Raw genomic sequence first — 20,781 nt, 5'->3', positions numbered from 1 at the left:
GAAGCGTAACAGTATGGACTACTCTGGATGACTTCTGATGTTAGAGAGGGACTTGGCATAATATATCTTCCTTTCTCATGCTTCAAAACGCATGCCTATATCGATATCAGGTATATGTGGAATTGATAACGAGTGTAATGATATTGAATAACCGAATAGGAATAGACGTATACATCTCTCTTATAACAAATTATTCTTTTACTGTTTTTCTCAGTTTAATTTATTATTAATTATTCTTTATTTCCTTTTAAACTCATTAACAAGAAGATTTGTCAAGTGCTGCGTATTCCTCCTTAACGAAGGTTAATTATTTAATTTTGCATGCGGTGTATATCACACCATATCAATTCGCTGATTTGACACGGCGATATTTAGATGTTGAAGACATTTGTTCGGTATGCACATGTGTATGCAACCACTACTGGAGAATTTTTAAATATTTATTCATAGTTTTTTTTTTAATATTAAATGACCCTTTACTCCATGAGCATTAATATAAAACCTGTTGTGTTTACGAATAGGAAATCAGCGAGTTGAGCAAATGAATGTACATCGTTGAGCATGATAGAGAATTACTAATACGGACATACACACATATGAAACAGCTCAAGATATAATTTGTGTTTCCCCCCTTGAACGGTTCCAAATTGAGAAACAAAAAACTAAAAAGACTGATTATATATTGAAAAATGTGTACAAATGAAAACTCTGGCTGTTCTTATATGGTTTAGTACTGGAATTACAAAAGCCCAAAGGAATATTAGAGTAAAATACAAACAAAAATATTAAAAATCAGAAATAGAGACTGTATTTCAGCTGTTAAATGGTGAACTGCAAAAACAAAAAGTGTGTATTCAATGTGTGAAAAAGTGGTTGTTATTATCACCGATTCTGCACTGAATGTTACACACAGAATAAGAACTTGATGGAAAAAAGAGGGGAAAAAGTCAAAGAAGTTAATTCCCAGAAGTAGATATACGCAAAACTTGTTTAGACCATTAGGAAAATTATGAAAGTATAAACAAGAACATTTTATGAAGCTGAATTCTTAAATTTCCTTTCAGTATAATTCACGAGGAAAGTGTAATGTTGTACTATGAATATTTACGATGAAATCATTTCAGCAGATCAAAAGTCAGGGATCTTTTATATAAATATTTATCTCATATGGTAGTTAGGTAAACTATTTATTGGAAATTCAGTTCTTCGCTGGCCTATGTTCAATTATAAAAGAAATATCTAATCAGATTTTTAAAGATTATTTATTTTATGAATAGTAACGTTGTTTAGAAATGTAAAGGTTTCTTTCAAATCGGTTCAGTTTCCACTCATTTGTTTAGACCAGTGCAACCGAGACCTTGATTCTATTGTTACACATTGTTACTGTATGTAGAACTACTGTATCTCAGTAGAATAGAAAAGCCTTTACCATTTTCTTTACACTTATCAAGGAACACTGAATAAGATTCCAAATATGGCATTAGCAAGGGTTAACGAAAGCAACATTATACGTTAAGCAATTACTTCCTTACTTCTATTGTTTCTATTAATACTCTTCTCTCGTCGTCTTAAATACGACAGGAATGTGACGATAACTGTTGACAGGTCATACTACAATGATAAACTAAAACCTTCGATCTGATGTAAGGGGAAAATCTCTCTCTCGTATATATATATATATATATATATATATATATATATATCATTCCTAATCTAGACACAAGGCCCGAAATATTTGGGGAAGGAGCAGTCGATTAGATCGACCACAGTACGGAACTGGTACTTAATTAATCGACCTCCGAAAGGATGAAATGCAAAGTCGACCTCGGGGGAATTTGGACTCAGAACGTAAAGACAGACGAAATCCCGCTAAGCATTTCCGCCGGCGTGCTAACGTTTCTGCCCGCTAGCCGCCTTTATATATATATATATATATATATATATGTATATAGGCGCAGGAGTACACAGAACCCCCTCCCCTCTCTCTCTCTCAAGAGAGAGAGAGGCGCGCGCGCGCGCACACACAAACACACACACACACACACACACACACACACACGCACGCACGCACGCACGCACGCACGCACGCATACAAATGGTGCACGCAGGCGGGGTGTTTCCAGCTCAGTGGTATTTGTGTCGGTAGCCAGTGAGCTCCATTCTTTGTCGGGAGTGTTCTTGCCAGAAAGTAATGAATTACATGTTATTACTGTTCTAATTGCGGTTTGTTTCTTTACACGACTTTCCCATTTGTTGCAATCTCTAAAATTGGTTTCTATTTACACAGGAGATGGTTGAAGCAATTGCTTATAAGGTAAGTCTCCTATCTTCTCAGTTTTTAACAAACAATGTTTCCATTTTACCAAAATTTCTCTGCCAGTGTATCCGTCTTCACATGAGGATTTATTAATATATTACCTTTATAAGAAATTTGCCTATTTCAATTCACACGTTCTGGAAGTATATTATCTTTTCCAGAATGAGCAATTCCTTTCAACGATCGAGAAGAAGGTTTATTATATATTAGGTAAGAATATGGGGGGGGGGGGTTACTTGATATTAGCTTAGAAATGGAAATGAATATTTTCATTTGAACTCAAGGAAACATGCATGAATTATTTCGTATCTTTGGGTAATTCTTTGAAGATGCAAACAATTAGAATAACTGATAGATAGTTTAGCGAAAGCGATGGAACTTCTCATTCTAAATATTATCTAGCTGTTCATTTGTATGTGGGTAAATATTCGGGATATCATTTACTCCCAGAATTCTGCAGTACAAATACCGCTTTGAACATTCTCATCGTTCACCATTCATCAGTTGCAAACATTTGTTCACACTCAGAAAACACTTGTTTGAATCTTGGTGTTGCATTGCATTCTATTATATATATATATAGTGAATCCAAACAAAGAAGAACAAACAAGGAAAAACAATAACGTGAGGATGAAGTACAAGTACTGTATTATCAGACGTTCGGGAAAGGATGGAAAGATCGAACGTTTCGAGCAAAGCTCTTCTTCAGAAATAAAAGTCCAAGGGAAGGGAAGAGGGAAGAAAATCGCCAACGATATACACTTGATTACATTTTGAACAGGCAAAAACGGATATATATATATATATATATATATATATATATATATATATATATATATATATATATATATATATATATATATATATATATATATATAATTGGATGCCAGTTTTTGCCTGTTTTATCTTGTTTTAGGATACCGGCTTTGGATTGAAAACGAACGAACACCGCTCAAGTATATGTTTCCTCCCATTTATAACGCCATATCCTTTAGGATTCAGCAATGATCTCTCATCTTTATCGTTCATTCATTTCCGCCATTTATGTAATGTTTTTCCGATATTTTTAACCCTTTACTACATTTTTTAAAAAATTTTGTGTGTTTTGTTATCGATCTCATTAACAATTGAGATATTTGTATTTTATTTCCTATGACACCCTGTATCTTCCTTGGGTTTAGATGATCTTATATCAGCATTCCTGAAGTGGTTTCCTTTGTGACTGCAACTTTATTGATCAGTTTATTTCTTGTAGAGATATTAATGTTTGCATCTGTCTTCTTTATGCGTTTATGTCTATAATAGCGTAGTTTCCGTTTTGCATTGTTGCTTCAATTTTGTTGCTAAGTTTCAATTTTGTGGCTTAGAACTTTGTGGCCATGTTTGCTCTTTAACTATTTAGATAAATGTCATTACAACAAAACGAACAGTTTACATTTCTCATTTAGCCCAGTGATATTTTTTATATTTTATTTCCTCTTTGCCGTTAATGGACATCTTTTTACTAAAAGTTAATTGTGCTCATATTTTCGTTGATGTAGTTTTGTTAATCGATAATATATTGGTTTGTTATTTATTTGTTCAGCGACCGCTATCAGTATCGCTGTGATTTATGTACCAATGTCTGCGCTTCAAATCTTTTGTGTTTTGGTGATTCTAAATTGTTTTCCATTGCCCGTTCATAATGTGTATTTCTAATATAAGATTTCTATTAATTCCTACGTAGATTTTTTTTTTTCGCATTTAGTCTACAAAACAAAATGATAGGTATTGAGACTGTTTCGATCATAATCACTAACTGTCACCGTATATCCATCCACCCATCTAACTTCTTCCATCCATACAGACGCGTACACAGGCATGCGTTTTGGAAAGCCCGGTTTTGGAACATATCAGATAACATCTTAAATTTTATCAACAGATCAATGAAGAACTAGAATACAGAGTTAACTTCAGGTGAACAATATTTGGCGAGGGTTAACATCAAGAGAAGTGTATTACCATTGCTGTTTGTGAGAAGATTTGATACCGCGACTTTAGTACAAACATCAAAACCAGCAAAAAGTCACATTTTACTGTCTAGAAAGCTTAGAAATTCTCAAGAACCCTGAATTGGATAACGAAAGTGAAACCATTGCCACAAAACAAGCGAAACGGATAACAGACTGCAAAAAATAACGGGTAGAAACAAATTAGAGAGCGGTGGAGACAACCCCTGCATGGACAATATTGTCTTCGAAGTTGAAATTCTGAAGTGGACCAAACAACAGCCCATCAGTGGCTGAAAATGTAAAGCCTGAAGGGTTCACATTGATGGCACAAGGTTAAAGATTGCTTATCAGATACTACCAAGCTAACGTTCTTCACAACGGTTCTGACTCTAAATGCAGATTCTGCGACACATTTGACGAAACAATAGACCATCTCGTTTCGGGATGTCCTGTGCTGATACGAAACGAATAAAAAATTCGCCATGATAGGGTGGAAGTATTTACATTGGAAAATATGTAAACATTATAAAATCAGCGGTTCTGTTTACTGGTATGAACATCATCCTGAGCCTGGTGCTGAAGGTAAAAAATGTCACTATTCTCTGGGATTTTCCTGTCAACCCTGACAAAATGATCCTGTCTAATTGACCAGACATAATTATTAAAGACGGAGCAGAAAATACTTGAAGACTAATAGATGTAAGTGTAGTCACTGATAAAAATATATCTGTCAAGGAATTTGACAAACTAAGTAAATTTAAGGACCTGAAAATTGAAATACAAAAGATGTGGCATCTTAAAGCAAGAACTAATCCTATTATTGTAGATGCCGTAGATATGATTTTTAAAAAAGCGATGACAGAAATATCTAGATAAGATCCCAGGAGTATTATGTCTCAGAGAAATCCAAGTGTTGTATTACATGAAGATATTTCGCTACTGCCCCTGCCCCTCCCCAAGCTTTCAGTCATACAGTAACATCTCTTATCTTTCACTCTCCCTAAGACGCTGGGTGTGTCTCGGCAACTGATTGTAACAAACATGCAGATTAAAAGTAAATAATAATAATAATAAAGCAAATGTTCAGAGAATGCAATGGTTTATTCATGGAAATCGCAGAAATATGGCATTTGAAGGACGTTACAAAGCCAGTAATTGTAAATGCACTAAGAATCATCAAAAAAGAATCTGGACGTTAACATCGCCGAATGAAGTGCAAATAGAATGTTTTATGTGGTATGTCAGTCACACATTGAAAAGCGCATTGGTCATTGCGAGAACGATTACCAAACACGTAACTATCTTTGTTAACGAGCAGTTGGTTGTATTTATTTTAATGGCCTATGCATGTTTGGATTGAGTCTTTTGCCGATTGTCGGGAAGATACTGGGCAAGAAACGGTCACAATTTTGAAAGAAGAAAAACGAATAATAAGAAGACTATACTCACAGCGCAAAACTAAGTTTTGGCTACGAATTGTAAGATCAACATCTGAGGAGATGAGCAAGTGTCTCCACTATGCCACATCCGTAATAGAGTGGACGAAATCATTGCCCATATCACTAACGATATTCCTAGACTTTCCCAAAACTTGCTCTACAAGTTGAAGCGACAATACCAGGTAGCGAAAGTGCTACATTAGAAACTGCGAAAAGTGGTCTAGAGAGAGACCAGACCTGGTATGAGGACAAACCTTAGAGAATACCGGAGTCGGAGGCTAGCAAAATCCCCTGGGATTTCCCAATCCAAACAGATCAGGTGCTAAAGTATAACAGACCGGACCTAGTAGTTGTGGTGGACAAGATGAACCGCATATGCTATATGGTAAGCAGTCAAAAAGGAAGGCGAAAAACATAGATAAGTACAACACTCAAGTACGAAATAGCCCGGCTATGGAAAATGAAGAAGGCGAATATAGTGACAATTATTGCTGGCTTCTTGGGAAAGGTATCAGAAAGCATCAAGAGAAATATAAAGGGAGTTAGAATAGAACCGTTACAAAACGTGCGTCTCCTTGGCACTGCCAGAATAATCAGGAAAGTATTAGATAGCTGAAAAGAACGAATAGCATGGTACCGTAGTAAGTTCGCTACGCATGCAAGACTCCAGCCCCTCCAACAAAACTTGTAATAAAGAGAAATAATATTAATAATAATTTCTAAAACAGGCACAAGGGCTGCAATTTTGGGGTAGTGGGTAAGTAAATCTCATCGACTCGAGTATTTGAGTCTTAATTAATTTATCGACCCTGAATAGATGATTGGCGAAGTCAGCATGGGCAGAATTTTAACTCAAAACGTAAATACGTACAACATTTGCCCAGCGTGCTACCGATTATTCTCGTTTTGCGATTTGATTTCAGAAATGGTTTATCTGGAAAGTTGCCAATAAAATGGTCAGAGTAAGAGACGTCTGTCAATGGTAGCGAATTTCATGGTTTCTTTTAAATTACATGATGTTTGTCTTTATGATACGGAGAAGAACTAGATTACTATTTGACTACGCTAGGATATTTTAAGACCCGTTGGGTGTGACTAGTTAACAGGTAGATTGCGAGTGAGTTCCGAAGTCTTAGTGGCAATTTATGAAGTGTTGTGTCGAACAACACCTGTTAAAAGTGAATCACTTGTGGCTGAGATATAATATGAAGAGTGAGTCATATACAAACACACTGTGTTACAGATCAAATTTGAGAAACGCATCAACAAAACAAAATATAAGTTTTGTGCGATCTGACTGAGAGATTCCATTATCATATATGTATATTTCCATAGTAAAGGACTTGTCTTTGATATTTGCTGAAACAGCCAACTAGATATGGGTACACCTGATTTGATAAAGGTCATTCTGTCTGATGCATCCATATGCAACCTTACTGAAAAAAGGGGTTTAACGTAAAGTTTAGACCCGAAATATATGACGGAGGTTTATAAAAGTAAAGTTAGTCGTTTGTACACGTCATAACAATCCCAGTTGTCAAAATGTTGCTAACGCCGGAGGAAAAACTTTATAGGAAGAAATAGGTAAGCTGTTAGCTAATATATGGCACAGCAAGGAATGTACACAGTAAATCTTCTGGTAATTCAGAAAACAATGCTGGTCAGACTGGTTGGAAGAATAAAACTATATTCTTCAATGAGAAAGAAAATGAATTGTTAAAACTTCCATTAATATTTCCAATTAGAATTTATTGGGTAAATTAATTTGCATTGGTTAGTAAAGAGACACGTAAAAAAGAGGCAAATTGAAGAAATTAGCAACTATGTTAAAAAGATTTCAATCTCTGTAGATGGAGGCACGGATGGATTTGACAATTCGATCTTGATGTTGGGCGTCGCAAGATAAAGAGTGACTTCATGTCGATGTTTGCGAGATCTACGACGACTATCTGTAGATAGCGTTGGAGATGGTGGGACTGAACGTTTGTGGTGTAGAGTTCGATGATGGAAATATTAAATATTCAGTAGCATGACATTGAGCACTTTGCTGAAGAATAATGCACCGAAGGCGAAATGGGAGTCCATCATACGGTAGCATTTCTTAATAATCAGTAGGATATTATAAACGAGTAAATGTCTTGAATTAAATAATAGGTGGAATCTAATAAAACTGTGGTGAACCAGAGCTAAATTAAAGAAGTAACTAAATACAACAAACTCAGAATAAATATGGAATATTTACTAACCAAAACCAAAACAAATTTGCTGCAGCGAAGATATAAATACAATTTAATGACAGAAAAATCTAATTAAAGAATAATGTAGGACGAAATCTGAGAATATAAAAGTACGAAAGTCAAAATAGATTAAAATCAATAGAAAGAATCTTACGTTTGGACGAGGGAAAGATAAATTGTAATAACTACGTTATAACAAGAGAAAGATCACAGGGTCGACCTTCATAGGCATGGTAGAATATCACCAGAAGAAATTAACTAATTTATGCAATGGCCTCAACAAAAAAGTGAATATTTCTTTAAAACGTCTCGCCTACAGATACTTAAGAGGAAAAAAAAAAAAAATCACTAAATATTCGAAATAACGATAATAAATTGATAGTTTCTTTCATTCTTTAGATCGAGAATAAATAGAAAAGGAAAAATAGAAAATGCACGATCTTATTCTTGGAAATGTTCGTAATCCCAGACTTACAAATACTTTAAAATTAATGAAGCAGACAAAATTTCATTCGGACAAATAGGAATGCGAAATCAAAGGCCAGTCAAATCGTGAGATTCTTCCTAATTCGCAAATAAACTTTCGCGCTAAATCGTCAACAGTTCTTTGAACAAAATAATGTACAGAATGAAAACCATTTTAACAAGTGAGTAGAAGAGAGAAATACAGAATACAGTTTTAGTAGGAAGAGCACTTGGAGATTTTAAAGAAGAATGTACAATGGAGCAACAACACACGCAAATAAGATTTTTAAAAACAAGATCTACTTCAAAAAATATCATAGGAAGAAATGCCGACGGTTGCAATCGTGATATTACAAATTACGAACTTGAGAATCTACGAAGGTAGAGAAAATTCAGACGTTACGTTAAAACATGTTTAAAATATTCAAAAATATTTACAAATATATCAAACATTGTTCTGAGAGTGCCAGAGGTAAAATATCACCGACATAACCATGAATTAAAAGGGATCTTAATTTTCAAGAATAATTATCAACAACTTGTAAAATGAAAGGTCTATTACATAAGCATTCCTGGCTGTAGGAATGTATTATCACCAGAATTATGAGGCTTATCAGAAAAAGGTGAAATTCCACAGTAAAAAAAATCACGTATTGAGGAAGAAGGGCAAAACGAAGAAAAAGAAGAAAGAAAACAGAGTAAAACGAAGAGAAGAAGCAGACAACATAGGTTTTATTTGTGTTTGTTTAACACAAGACATTTTGAAACATTATCCCAGTGTAAGATATTTCTAATCAAGTTATTGCTAATTAAATCATCACTAATTAAACAGGTGTCAAATGTTAAGCTTTTTGAACAAAAATTAATCACTGGGAAAACATTTAAACTCAAAATAAATTCCATTTACAGAAAATATAATTTTCCCTTTCTTCTCGTTCACTTCTGTGGAGTATCTGGAGTTAACATCTTTAACCAATATGCTGAACCAGACTCTTTTCGGATCTGAATGTTATTGGATGGCAATTAAGAAGCTCTATATAACTGACATCTAATTGTATGTGGTAGATGATAAACAGATGGGGAATCCGCTAAATACATTTCCCCGATGGTGCAGAAAAATTAATATGAAATTCCGTTTGTGAAAGTTTGCTAGGACAACGTCGAACAGCAGAAAATTAATAAAAAGACAGTTGTATCGTGTTAGGTAAAGTGACAGAGATATAAGAATTAGAGCGAAGAGAAACTGATAAATATAAGGAATTAATGAACGAGAAAGATTGAAAGAGAGACAATGAAAGATAAAGGTTAAGGAAGAGCAACACTGACGCCTGTAATTCATACATAAAGCAGCGAAATGGCAAACATTAGTTATTAGATGTCAATATTCTGATGGCTTAAGTAATGACTTATCGTTGTAATTTCTCAGCTGAGAGTTAATTACCAGGACCAGACAGAAAATAAAAACGAGAAAAACAATATAAAAATAGTATCTCGATTTACAATACGTCATATAAAGGATGAAATATTATATTGACGACTTATACAGAGGATTGTCTCTCTTAAACTAGAAAACAATAAGTGACCAATAACAAAATATGAACAAAAACAAAACTAATTTGTGGTTTTAGGCATTTCAAAATGATTCTAACAGGCTGAACTAACAAAAATATTCCCATAGCAACGTGTAGAATTTGTATTTAAAAAATGCTGAAAAATACTCAATGATTTTATTGCAAGTGTCTTCCTAAAATAATGGAAAAATTAGAAGTAAAATAAATCACCGCCAAAACTAGAATACCATGATTTTAATCTGGGACCAAACGATTTTTGACGGCGGTACACCTTCGGGAAACATTGTAAATGTTATTCAAGAAATATTGTGTTAGATGTGAAAAAGCAATGACATGTTAATCGTGTTTAAGTCTTGTAAAAGAGGGAGGATTATGAAGAAGCAATGAAACCCGTTGATTATTGGTGAGCCTTGTAAGGTAGTGGAGAAACGTGTGTGTGAGTTCAAGTCTGATAAGTGCCATGAAAAGGTTCTGAACACATTTCGATAGTGACCAGTAGGATGAAGACGTACTGGAGTCAAGTGAATGGCATTTCAGGGGTTCTCATGACCACTGTTTTATATAGAAGCTGATATTATAAGATATTTTCAGAAAACAATCATTAATTGATTTAGTTAAGATAATGATGGTAAAGTTATGAAGATGTAATGAGTTTGGATAATTAAAACATACAATAATATAATAAAAGGACAATTTAAATGACATTTCCCTCGATATATAAGGTGCTCTATTAAATTCGGTTACTAACTGTTATTCATGTGATATATATATATATATATATATATATATATATCCCACACACACACACGTATGTGGATGGATGTTTGCATATATGTATGTATGTATGAAAGAGACAGTGGGTAGGCGTGCGTCCGTCCACTGGTTTCAAAGTAGGACAGCTTCTGTTCTGATGACTGCTATTGAAGCATAAATTTCTCATTCGTCATCTTGTCATGAAATAATCAGATTGACTTTTCATTACTGCCATGGCAATTTGAGAGAATCGTTAATATTATCTTCCAGTCTCATTTATATTGGCCTTTTTCTGTCGTGGGTCTTTACAGTCTTTCTTTATGCTCTTCAGCAATAGAGGTTGCACTGCATATTAGGTCATTTTCATTTGCTATTATTATTATTATTATTATTATTGAGTGAGAGAGCAGTGCATGCCATCAAAATGACACTGGGGTACAAATATACGAAGCCCATTATACCCATCATGACTACCCGTCTGATAAGAGTACACCAAGCACATGCACCACAACCATTTGTGCACGACATGGGGATCTTATATCAAGATAAACAGCGCATGACCTTACAGGTGGGCCCAGTTAGAATCTTCAAGTCGAGTAGCACATCCCAGTCAAACGTTCCCTGAATAAGGTTTAAGGATGTTGAACTAAACACCCACGTTTACAGAAATGGAGAATTCAAACCCCAAAGAATTTCTCTCAAAACATGGCTATGATGCTCACCCACTACTTCTGCTCGTGTTCAGTGATACACATATCGTCAGCCACCAAAGTACATGCTCAACTGGCTATGGTCAAACAGTTAAGCAGATATGTGGCATTGAGTAGAATATTTCCTGTAACAAATCTTTTATACCGATAGAAAACATGTACATGATAACAGTTCCAATCAGTTAAGATCAAAAGCCATGGGAACCACTGCCTCGTACTGTGTCAAGGCATTTATCGTTCTTCTTACTATTACTAAGGTGACGAGCTGACAAAATCGTAAGAACCATTTCTTCCGGTTTACGTTTCGAATTAGAGTCGACAGAATAAGAACGATTTAGGCTCTGGGAGCGATGTAATCGACTATTTCACTCTTAACCTTTCAGGCATTGCGCCTATAATTATAAGAATTATTATCACTATTAAGGCGACGTGTTAGCAGAATCGTTAGCGCGTCGAATACAATCTTTTTGTGGTATGTCGTCTGCCTTTTACTCGGAGTTCAACACACCCCGATTTCAACTGTGCCTTTCAACTTTTGATTCGACAAATAATTGACCAGTCAAGTATTGGGATTAATGGTGTCGACTAACACCCACTCACATCAATAATCCGCTCTCTTTTCTTTGGTCTTTTGCAAAGCGTGATAATCAGGAATGGGTGATTAGGATTTCGCCGGTCTCACCGCAACTACCAATCTGGTGCACATTACTCCTGATTTGACCGATGTTAAATGGTACAATGGTTACAAATAGCAAACAGGGCAAAATAGGGAGAAGGGAAAATGTCCGAGAAAAAAAAACCTCCAATCACAGGAAGATATGTGGTGGGGTTAGGTAATCCAAGTAATCTCTTGCTTAATACATGTGAATACGGGGAAAAACAATGTTTCGTGCCGTTTTGTGAAGCCTGACCCTTCATAGCAAAGAAAAACAATAACAAAATAATGATAAAGACAAAGATAATGATGATGGTAAAAACAAAAGATAAAGACAAAAAAAAAACAGACAAAAACAAGTATTACATTGTCTTTCTTATTCAAGGACGTGTCCGCATCGTGTTTGTTATTTAATTCTCCGTCTGTCTCCATTAATTAACTTTACGTCTGTATTAATTCGTTCCACGAGGAAAAACTTTTCATTCGTGACCCCGAATGGCATTTTATCTCAGATGGTCTTACAAGGATCAGATTATACGACAAGAAAGATTTATTTCAGTGAAGTTTTCTTCATTTTATTTATGACTCGTACGGTCTTCGCACGTTCGATTCTCTCGGCAGAATAACATGCCAGGTCCTTCCCTTTAGGACATTTTGATCAAGTGAAAACAGACAGGTTAAATGGATTTGAACCCAGAACCTTCAGACCTGATTGACCTCACATCTTCAACGTCTTGGCTATCAACCTTAAAATATATCCTCAAACATTATGCTTTACATACACGAAAACTTGAATCAAAATGTCAGCGGTAAGATACAATTAATTTTACCAAACACTTCTTGTCAACGCATATATTAATATACAATGCTTCCTGCTTGTTTAATTAATGTAGCCGCTACTTATGCCTTCTTTTCAGTTAATACGCTTGCTATATTTTCTAAATTTATTTCAACTCTTGAAAATTAAATTTTCTCCAAACTCAAACTAATTAAGTATGTATTTAATTAAAAGAATGAGTATCGTAGATGTACATATGAAATAATTGTTATAAGGAAACGGAAAGGAAATTAGGTCTCTCAATAATTCGGATTAGGTGAAACGCAGGAAAAAAAGCCATGAAAAACATTAAAATAAACTTTGTATAGGGTAGAGAGAAAATACAAACATTTACAGAGGCTTCTAAACAAAAATGGTATCTCTCCCTGGCGGTTATGAATTCAAGAGTAATAGAATTATACTTACTGAAATTACAATCCTATAATTATTCTTCAAAATGTTAAGTAAATACCAGTGAACAACCTAAACATACTAATCATATAAGATGAATATATTTATTTCCTTATTGCCCACAGGTGGCTAAACAGAGAGAACAAAGGGATTAAGTCGATTATATAGACCCCAGTGCGTAACTGAGTCTTATTTAATCGGCCCGGAAAAGATGAAAGGCAAAGCCGACCTCGGTGGAATTTGAACTCAGAACATAACGGCAGACGAAATACTGCTAAGCATTTCGTCCGCCCGGCGTGCTAACGATTCGGCCAGCTCGCCGACCTATAAGATGAACATATTAGACGTTATCAACCACATATCGAAAAAAAATACATCACATGAAGAACACTGAACATAGAAAAGTAAAGCAATGCACAGGTATACTTACAGAAAGACAGGATCAGAATTGTCTACAGATAATACAGTAGATTCATAATGGATTACATCTGACTGGGATCCCAATATTTCCACAGCAAATCACAAACAACAACGGATACTACACAGCACATTTAGCATCACGTTTTACCCAGGCCACAGCCGTCGTATTTACAGGTCTCTGAATAAAGGGATAAATATTGAAGATGCAAGAATTAAATCAGTGCTAAAAGAGAAGCGAAATTATATATTTCAATAATTTTATATTAAGAGAAACGTTAAGAAAACGAAATAGAATACTGAACTACACCGAAATATATTACGTAAACGGTAGAGGGATTCTCAGAATGGTATCTAAATAAATGGAATCTGTTCCTTGTATTCATGAGAATATAATGCAAGCAAGTCATATGATTTCTAAAAACCTTTGGAAGGACTCGAGTCAAAATATGTGCTGATGAACGAGAAGATATCTTGTTTAAACATTTAGAACGAACATAGCAATGTAGTTCTGTAGAACGAACATAGCAATGTAGTTCTGTAGAACGAACATAGCAATGTAGTTCTGTAGAACGAACATAGCAATATAGTTCTGTAGAACGAACATAGCAATATAGTTGTGTAGAACGACATTTTTTAACCTACCGATATCTGGAAAACTTATGTTATGATTAGCTGTTGTCATAATGGCTTAAAGAATAAAACCATTCCCAGTTTCAGTGTCGAAACAGAGTCAATAGATGAACGCTTCAGTAAGAGAAGAATAATGGCGGTAATATCTAAAACTGGTAATCTGTGAAAAAAATGCAAGAGTGGAATCCGACCAGGGTTATCAGCTTTGTATAAAACATTCACAACGAGTAGCTGCTGGGATGAAAAACACGTGTAAAACTTATAAAAAAAGAGAATATTTTAGAAGATAAGAAAAAATGGATTGCAACATGGCAGTAAACACTGGGAGAGTCCATTATTGAAACGGAAAGTCATAAATGTATTTAGCTGGAAGAAGTAAATAACAAATATGGTTTATCTTGGAAATAAATTTGCGAAAGATCCACAAACATTGATTCTTTACGCAGCATCCATGAGCAAAGTAGCGGCATAAATATCTTGTTATCGTATACGAGGCGACGAATTGGGCAACTGGGCAAAATGCTTAGTTGTATTTCGCCCAATGCCTTGTTCTCAGTTCAACTTCAGCCCAGGTCGACTTTGCCTTTCGGGGTCCATAAATTAATTACCAGTGAAACACTGGGATTGACTTAATCCCCTTCCTCAAGCTGCCCTTGTGGCAAAATTTTGAAATCGTTATGTTATACATATTATAAGCAACTGGTTATATTCTTTTCTACTCAAGCCACAAGGCTTGGAATTTTGGGGGAGGGGAGCCAGTCGATTAGATTCATCCAGTACGCAACTGGTACTTAATTTATTGACACTCTCGAAAGTATAAAAGGCAAATCGACCGCGGCGAAATTTAAACTCAAAACGTAAAGACAGACGAAATTCTGCTAAGCATAAAATTTCTGCCAGCTCGCTGCCTTAACTGGTTATATTATAGCTACTATGCATAATCAGTTATAGATATCATAGGTAAATGGAGAGCAATCATGTGGGAAGAAAAGGTGCATAAAACATAAAGAATACAACATAGAGGAATCGTTGACAGGTATACCATTTTGTTACATCTAATTTGAATTTAAAATCTGATTAAACTAAACTTTCAATGAATACAATAGACGAAAATAGAATAAACCAGCAGTTATAAATGAAGGATGTAATATTCCATTTTAAGAGAACGACTGTAGACGTGACACAATGCAGGGACAAGTTTTTTGTCGGATATTTTAGGACCTAATTGTTCAGTGGTTTATGTAAATATGTAAAGGCTAACATAAAGCGAGGAGATATTGAAATATACAACGTGCATGGTCAGAAAAGAATGTAAAGCTTAATTAGAAAAATACTAAGATTAGAAAGAGACGTGGATAAGATAAAAGGGAACCAAATATATTACACACCCGTCAGATGACCTTAATTAATAAACTAATGAGGAGTACCTACGTTACCTTGATTTTTTTTTGTGTGTGTTAAACACATTTACAGCTCACGTCTCAAGTCTCGGACATAACTATGTAGTATACTGTAAAGGGATAGTGGCATTGTTACATTTCCCAAACAACGTTGCAATGAATTATGTCAGTCTTCAACGTAAAAGCCTCCGATGAAACATGCCAACCATGGCCACCCTTATTTTTGTATACCTCTTGCTACTTCCCCGAATACATGATTTCGCTTTCGCAGGTGGTAGCATTTCTTTAGTAGTGGTCCCTGCTTTATAATGGTTGCCTTTGCCTGATGTTGTGGCTTACCGTTTAATTAATCTCCAGTTGAACTAGCCGTAAATTGAAACTGTGATGGCAACTTCAACTCGTTTCCGAAATTTTAGTCTGTATTTCACGTAATAACTGTTTCTAATGCGAGACGAAATGTGAGCGCGGAAATTGACATCACATTGTACTTCATTTTGTCGACATCTGAAAAAATGAAGCGAAGCTAGATTTGAACTGAGAACGTAAGTAATTGCACTCCACGTTCAAAGAATAGTTTCAACGTTTCTAACGATTCTGCTGATGTAACGTTCTTCTCTTTTAGCAGAATATATTTTTGTCTTTAATAGTAAAATGTTGCAACTATAAAAAGTCAAGTGTGAGTGTTGATTGATTGAGTGGTAATTATTTTTCGTTATTGTTAAAATAAAAGCAGCCATCAACTCCGGCAATATTTGGAAGCTATAATACAACATGAGTTTATTATCAACAGATTTCATGATAAATATTTTGATACATTAGCAAATGTAAATATAAAAAAAAACTGTCAGTAATTGGTAGAGGATTGACCTAGAGTTAATAGGATTGACTAGTTATAAATGCGTCGAACCTAGAGAGACAAATAACGATTAATAAGTTAAATAATGATAGAGATAACCATTAATCCAGTACAAAGCGTTTTCTGATCATCCATTGCCATATTACATGTTATAATATCTCCTTACCGTGGATCAAAGCTACACTATTATGGTGTTAGAAAGGTGGTGGTGGGGACTGGCAGAATCGTTAGCACGCCGGGCGAAATGCTTAGCGGTATTTCGTCTGCCGTTACGTTCTGGGTTCAAATTCCGCCGAGGTCGACTTTGCCTTTTATCCTTTCGGGGTCGATAAATTAAGTACCAGTTACGCACTGGGGTCGATGTAATCGACTTAATCCGTTCGTCTGGACTTGTTTGTTCCCTCTATGTTTAGCCCCTTGTGGGCAATAACGAAATAGGTATCCCGTCTCAGGGAAGTAATTGCGTGAGTCTATTGAATTGTTGCCGTTGTTGATTCGTTAATTGTTTTGTTTCCCATTTTGGAAAAATGGAGAAGGAGCCGGAGGCAGGCCCAAGAAGAATGGGCTGATGACAGCCATAATATATAATATGAAAGACGGGAAGATTCTGAAGGCTACAAGGACCAAGAAGGTTGATTACTGGGGATATGGTATCCAATTAACGATTCAGGCAACAACGGAGGACTTGAACAGTGTGGTGGATGAGATTGTGCGGCCAGAAGATCTGAGACTGAGATTTACTGTGGAGCGTAGGGCGGTAGTGTGTTTCACACGTGGAGAAAGGGGCCACATGAAGTCATGGTGCACCCAAAGAAAGCCACAAACAGAACAGGAGGAGAGACAAGAGAGGGTGGATCAGGTAGTACAGGGCAAGGCAACAGAAAAAGAAACAACAGAAAAAGAAGCGGAGAATGGATTCACTATGGTTAAAAAGAAAAGAAGGAGGAGAGGAGGAATGAGTTCTCCGCCAGAGAAGCAGAAAAAGAAGAGAGAAGAGGTGAGAAAAGAAACTGTGAAGGAGGTCAGTAGGAAGGAAAAAGAAAGTAAAAAGAAAGTGGAGTTACCAGCGGAGAAAGAGTCGGAAACCCAACTGTATGAGGGTGAGAAGGAGAGACTATTTATGGAGGAAGAAAAGAGAGAACCAAAAGTCCAAGAGAAAGGAAAGAAGATACGAGGAGGAGAAGGAGTGTGGTATTATGTAACGTACCCAAAAAGGTTGAAACAGAGAAAAAGATAATCAAGTTTCATTCAATAGTAAGAGTGAAGGTGCATTCATACGTCTACGCGGAGGATATGAAGGCAATATTGATTGAAGAGGAAAACTACAGAAAATTGAAAGAGATGTGTGGAGATAACATTGACCCGCCAGGAGTGGAGGTGGAATTGAAAGAGTTGCCACCAGTGGTGGATTTAAGAGATATCGAACCACTAATGAGTTCTACTAAAGACAAAAAAAAGTATGAAATTAAAGGGAAAAAAAAGAACAATTGTAAATAGTACATATAACGGTTCAAATTGTACTGCATGGGAGTGGGGCCCATGCATCCATTTTCATTTTTTCATTTTTATATAACTTTCATTTCATTTACATTCGTTTTATATATGTTTTGTCCCTACTGTGGTCTTGTCTGTCCTTGTAGTGTCCTCATCTGTGTTTGGGGTCTTATGCCTAATAAAGAAATCGGTATTTCGTCTCTGTGAGTTGGAAGTGTTGGTATTGCCGAAGTGCGTTAATGTAGTAAGTGTAGTTTCTGTTGACTGTTTCCGTGTTGTTGCCTGTTTTATTTGCTGTACCTGTTTAAATTTGTATAATAGTTTTTGTTCGAAAACTTTTGTGTGTCTTCCACTGTACGGAGAAACATTAATTGTTGGCAGGATGCCATAAAGTTTGTACTCATCTGGCGAGGATTCGACCGATTTAGAGACCAAAGAAAATTGAAAAAGTATTATTTGGAGATCTTCCGGATTCGTCTCAATACGAATTCCCACCACTTTCGCTGACTAACGTCGCAAAGAAGAACGTCGAAGTGAAAAGCCTTCAAACGGAGGAAGGTAAACAGAAAAGAAGTTTTGCGTCTGCAGCTGGAGAAAGAACTCGCCAACTGTCGACGAATAAATGTGACCATTTAATGTACAAGGACATGATAATAATTCAAGACGGTGTTGTCAAGGTTCAACCCCAACAAGAGTTTTATTGACAGAGAAGAAAAAACAATTATATTTAAAACATACTGCCAAAAAGAAAGAAAAATCGAGCGAGTAAGCGAGGAGAATGTGACACACAGATTGTATTGGCTCGAACATGAACGGGACCTGCTAAGTCACTTTCAGCTAGCAGATCCATATAGGTTGGAACACCCGAACACTCTACAATGGATGTAGTCAAATAGTGACAGGTCTTCCAGAACATATATAGATAGGATTTTAATTAGAGAAACACGAGTCCATAGTCGAGTGTCCACAGTTTTTTTCTAGTCAGCTACAGTGACCACAAGATAGTTACCTCTAAACTGACAGTAGATAAGCTGCATAGTCAGGGATCTGGCTACTGGAAACTCAAAACGTCCCTTTTTGGCGACTGAGGAGTACAGAATGCGTATCGATATGTTAATACAGAGGGCATTAACAGGTACCATCATTAATAACAAATTGTGGTGCGCCCTAAAAAGAGCCATGAAATATGAGTCTATTAGGTTTAGCATAAAGTTTAGCTAAGAAGGGACGTAGAATATGAGATGGTCTACTTAAGGAACTAGAAGAAGCCTGGAGGACTGGTAATGCAGACCAAACGAGGGTAAAAAGACTGGAGTTAAACCAGCATCTTGAAGCCCAACACATGGGAAGTATTGCCAGAGCTAAGTTACGTGCGACGGGAAGTGAAGGAATTAAGGCTGCTGGATGGGCCCGAGTGGTGGAAGCTCGGCAAGGAAATAGTTCCACTATTCAGTCTTTGACGAATAAAAATGGTGTCTTGGTAAACGAACCCGAGAAAATGTGCGAGACCTTTGGGGAGTACTTCGCCCAGCTGTTTAGGGATGACGTTGGTCAGAAAGGACCCGGACAAGAGGGACATAATAGAAAATTTCAGGTCCATCACTCTGTTAAGCGCAGAAGTGAAGATTTTGGCCAAGGTCTTAGCAAAAAGGTTGGTGCGTGTCATGAATGGTATAGTCGGGGAGGCACAGACATGTGCCATCCCAGGCAGAACCTTTCAGGATATTCTCCACCTAATTCGCTATACCATAGAGAGGGTTGGTAATAAATCTGGCAAAAATGGGGCATTGGTACATTTGGACCAGTCTAAAGCTTTTGATAGGGTTGACCATCGATACCTAGCAACTGTGCTTGCGCGGTTCGGCTTGTTGAATAAACAGGTCCAGTTGAATACGTACATTCGGGTTGAAAACGTTGGACAACTTCCAAATGTCCTTAACCTGGCAATGTTACAGAGGTGCCTTGCCCGTTTGGAATAAGTTCGCAAGACAGGGTAAGCGTCAGTCGCCGACCTGTCCAAGATGCGTGGGAGACAGGGAAACCGTCCCTCACGCTATTTTTCACTGTTCGGAGATATCTGAAATGTGGGCTTATGCTGAACACCTGTTGTCCGGCGAAGGAAGAGTACAAATTGACCCAACGGGAGTTTTAACAAACGAAGGTAAGAATTGTTTTCTCACGGTTGTAGCAATAGTGAAAGAGGTAGTATGGAAGACAAGGAAATACGTGATTAAGACAGGCAACTCTAACTCTGGCGACATTTTACGTTCATTTTTTACTTTTCCTTTGAAAATGAAAGTGTGGCTGGAGAAGAGATGTCTGTCGGAGTGTACGTTCCGAAAGAGATGGAAGCACGTTGCGCGAGTGTTGTGCGTGGAAGGAGCCGTGTAAATAGACGGTGTAAAAAAGAACAAAAAAAGGTGCCAGCGATAGATTGGGGCTTGTGGGGTCGGAGCGTGGCCTGATCATTGCTTCATTTGTATTGTCCCTGTATTGTTAATTTCATTCGATTTTTTATATTTTATTTAATTATTAAAGTCAGATTTTATGTAGAACCATAATGCATTACTGGTCCCATCACTTGTTCAGTCCATTCCTGTGTTTAGCCCCTGGTG

At 36.4% G+C, this 20,781-nt stretch overlaps 1 long non-coding RNA gene across 1 annotated transcript in view; it reads right to left on the bottom strand.

The window, feature by feature from the left end:
• The window catches only part of LOC128247254 (uncharacterized), a 54,456-nt gene extending 39,069 nt beyond the window's left edge, over nt 1-15,387 (bottom strand). The window contains exons 1-2 of the long non-coding RNA XR_008263606.2: nt 14,429-15,387; nt 13,797-13,964 (exon numbers count right to left, since the gene is read on the bottom strand). This is a non-coding gene — a long non-coding RNA (uncharacterized LOC128247254). The remainder of the gene's footprint in view (nt 1-13,796; nt 13,965-14,428) is intronic.
• Nucleotides 15,388-20,781: the final 5,394 nt, after the last annotated feature.

The sequence above is a fragment of the Octopus bimaculoides genome, chromosome 3 (assembly GCF_046866305.1).
Source record: "Octopus bimaculoides isolate indiv1 chromosome 3, ASM4686630v1, whole genome shotgun sequence".
NCBI lineage: Eukaryota > Metazoa > Mollusca > Cephalopoda > Octopoda > Octopodidae > Octopus > Octopus bimaculoides.
This window is presented reverse-complemented; position numbering and strand designations above follow the sequence as displayed.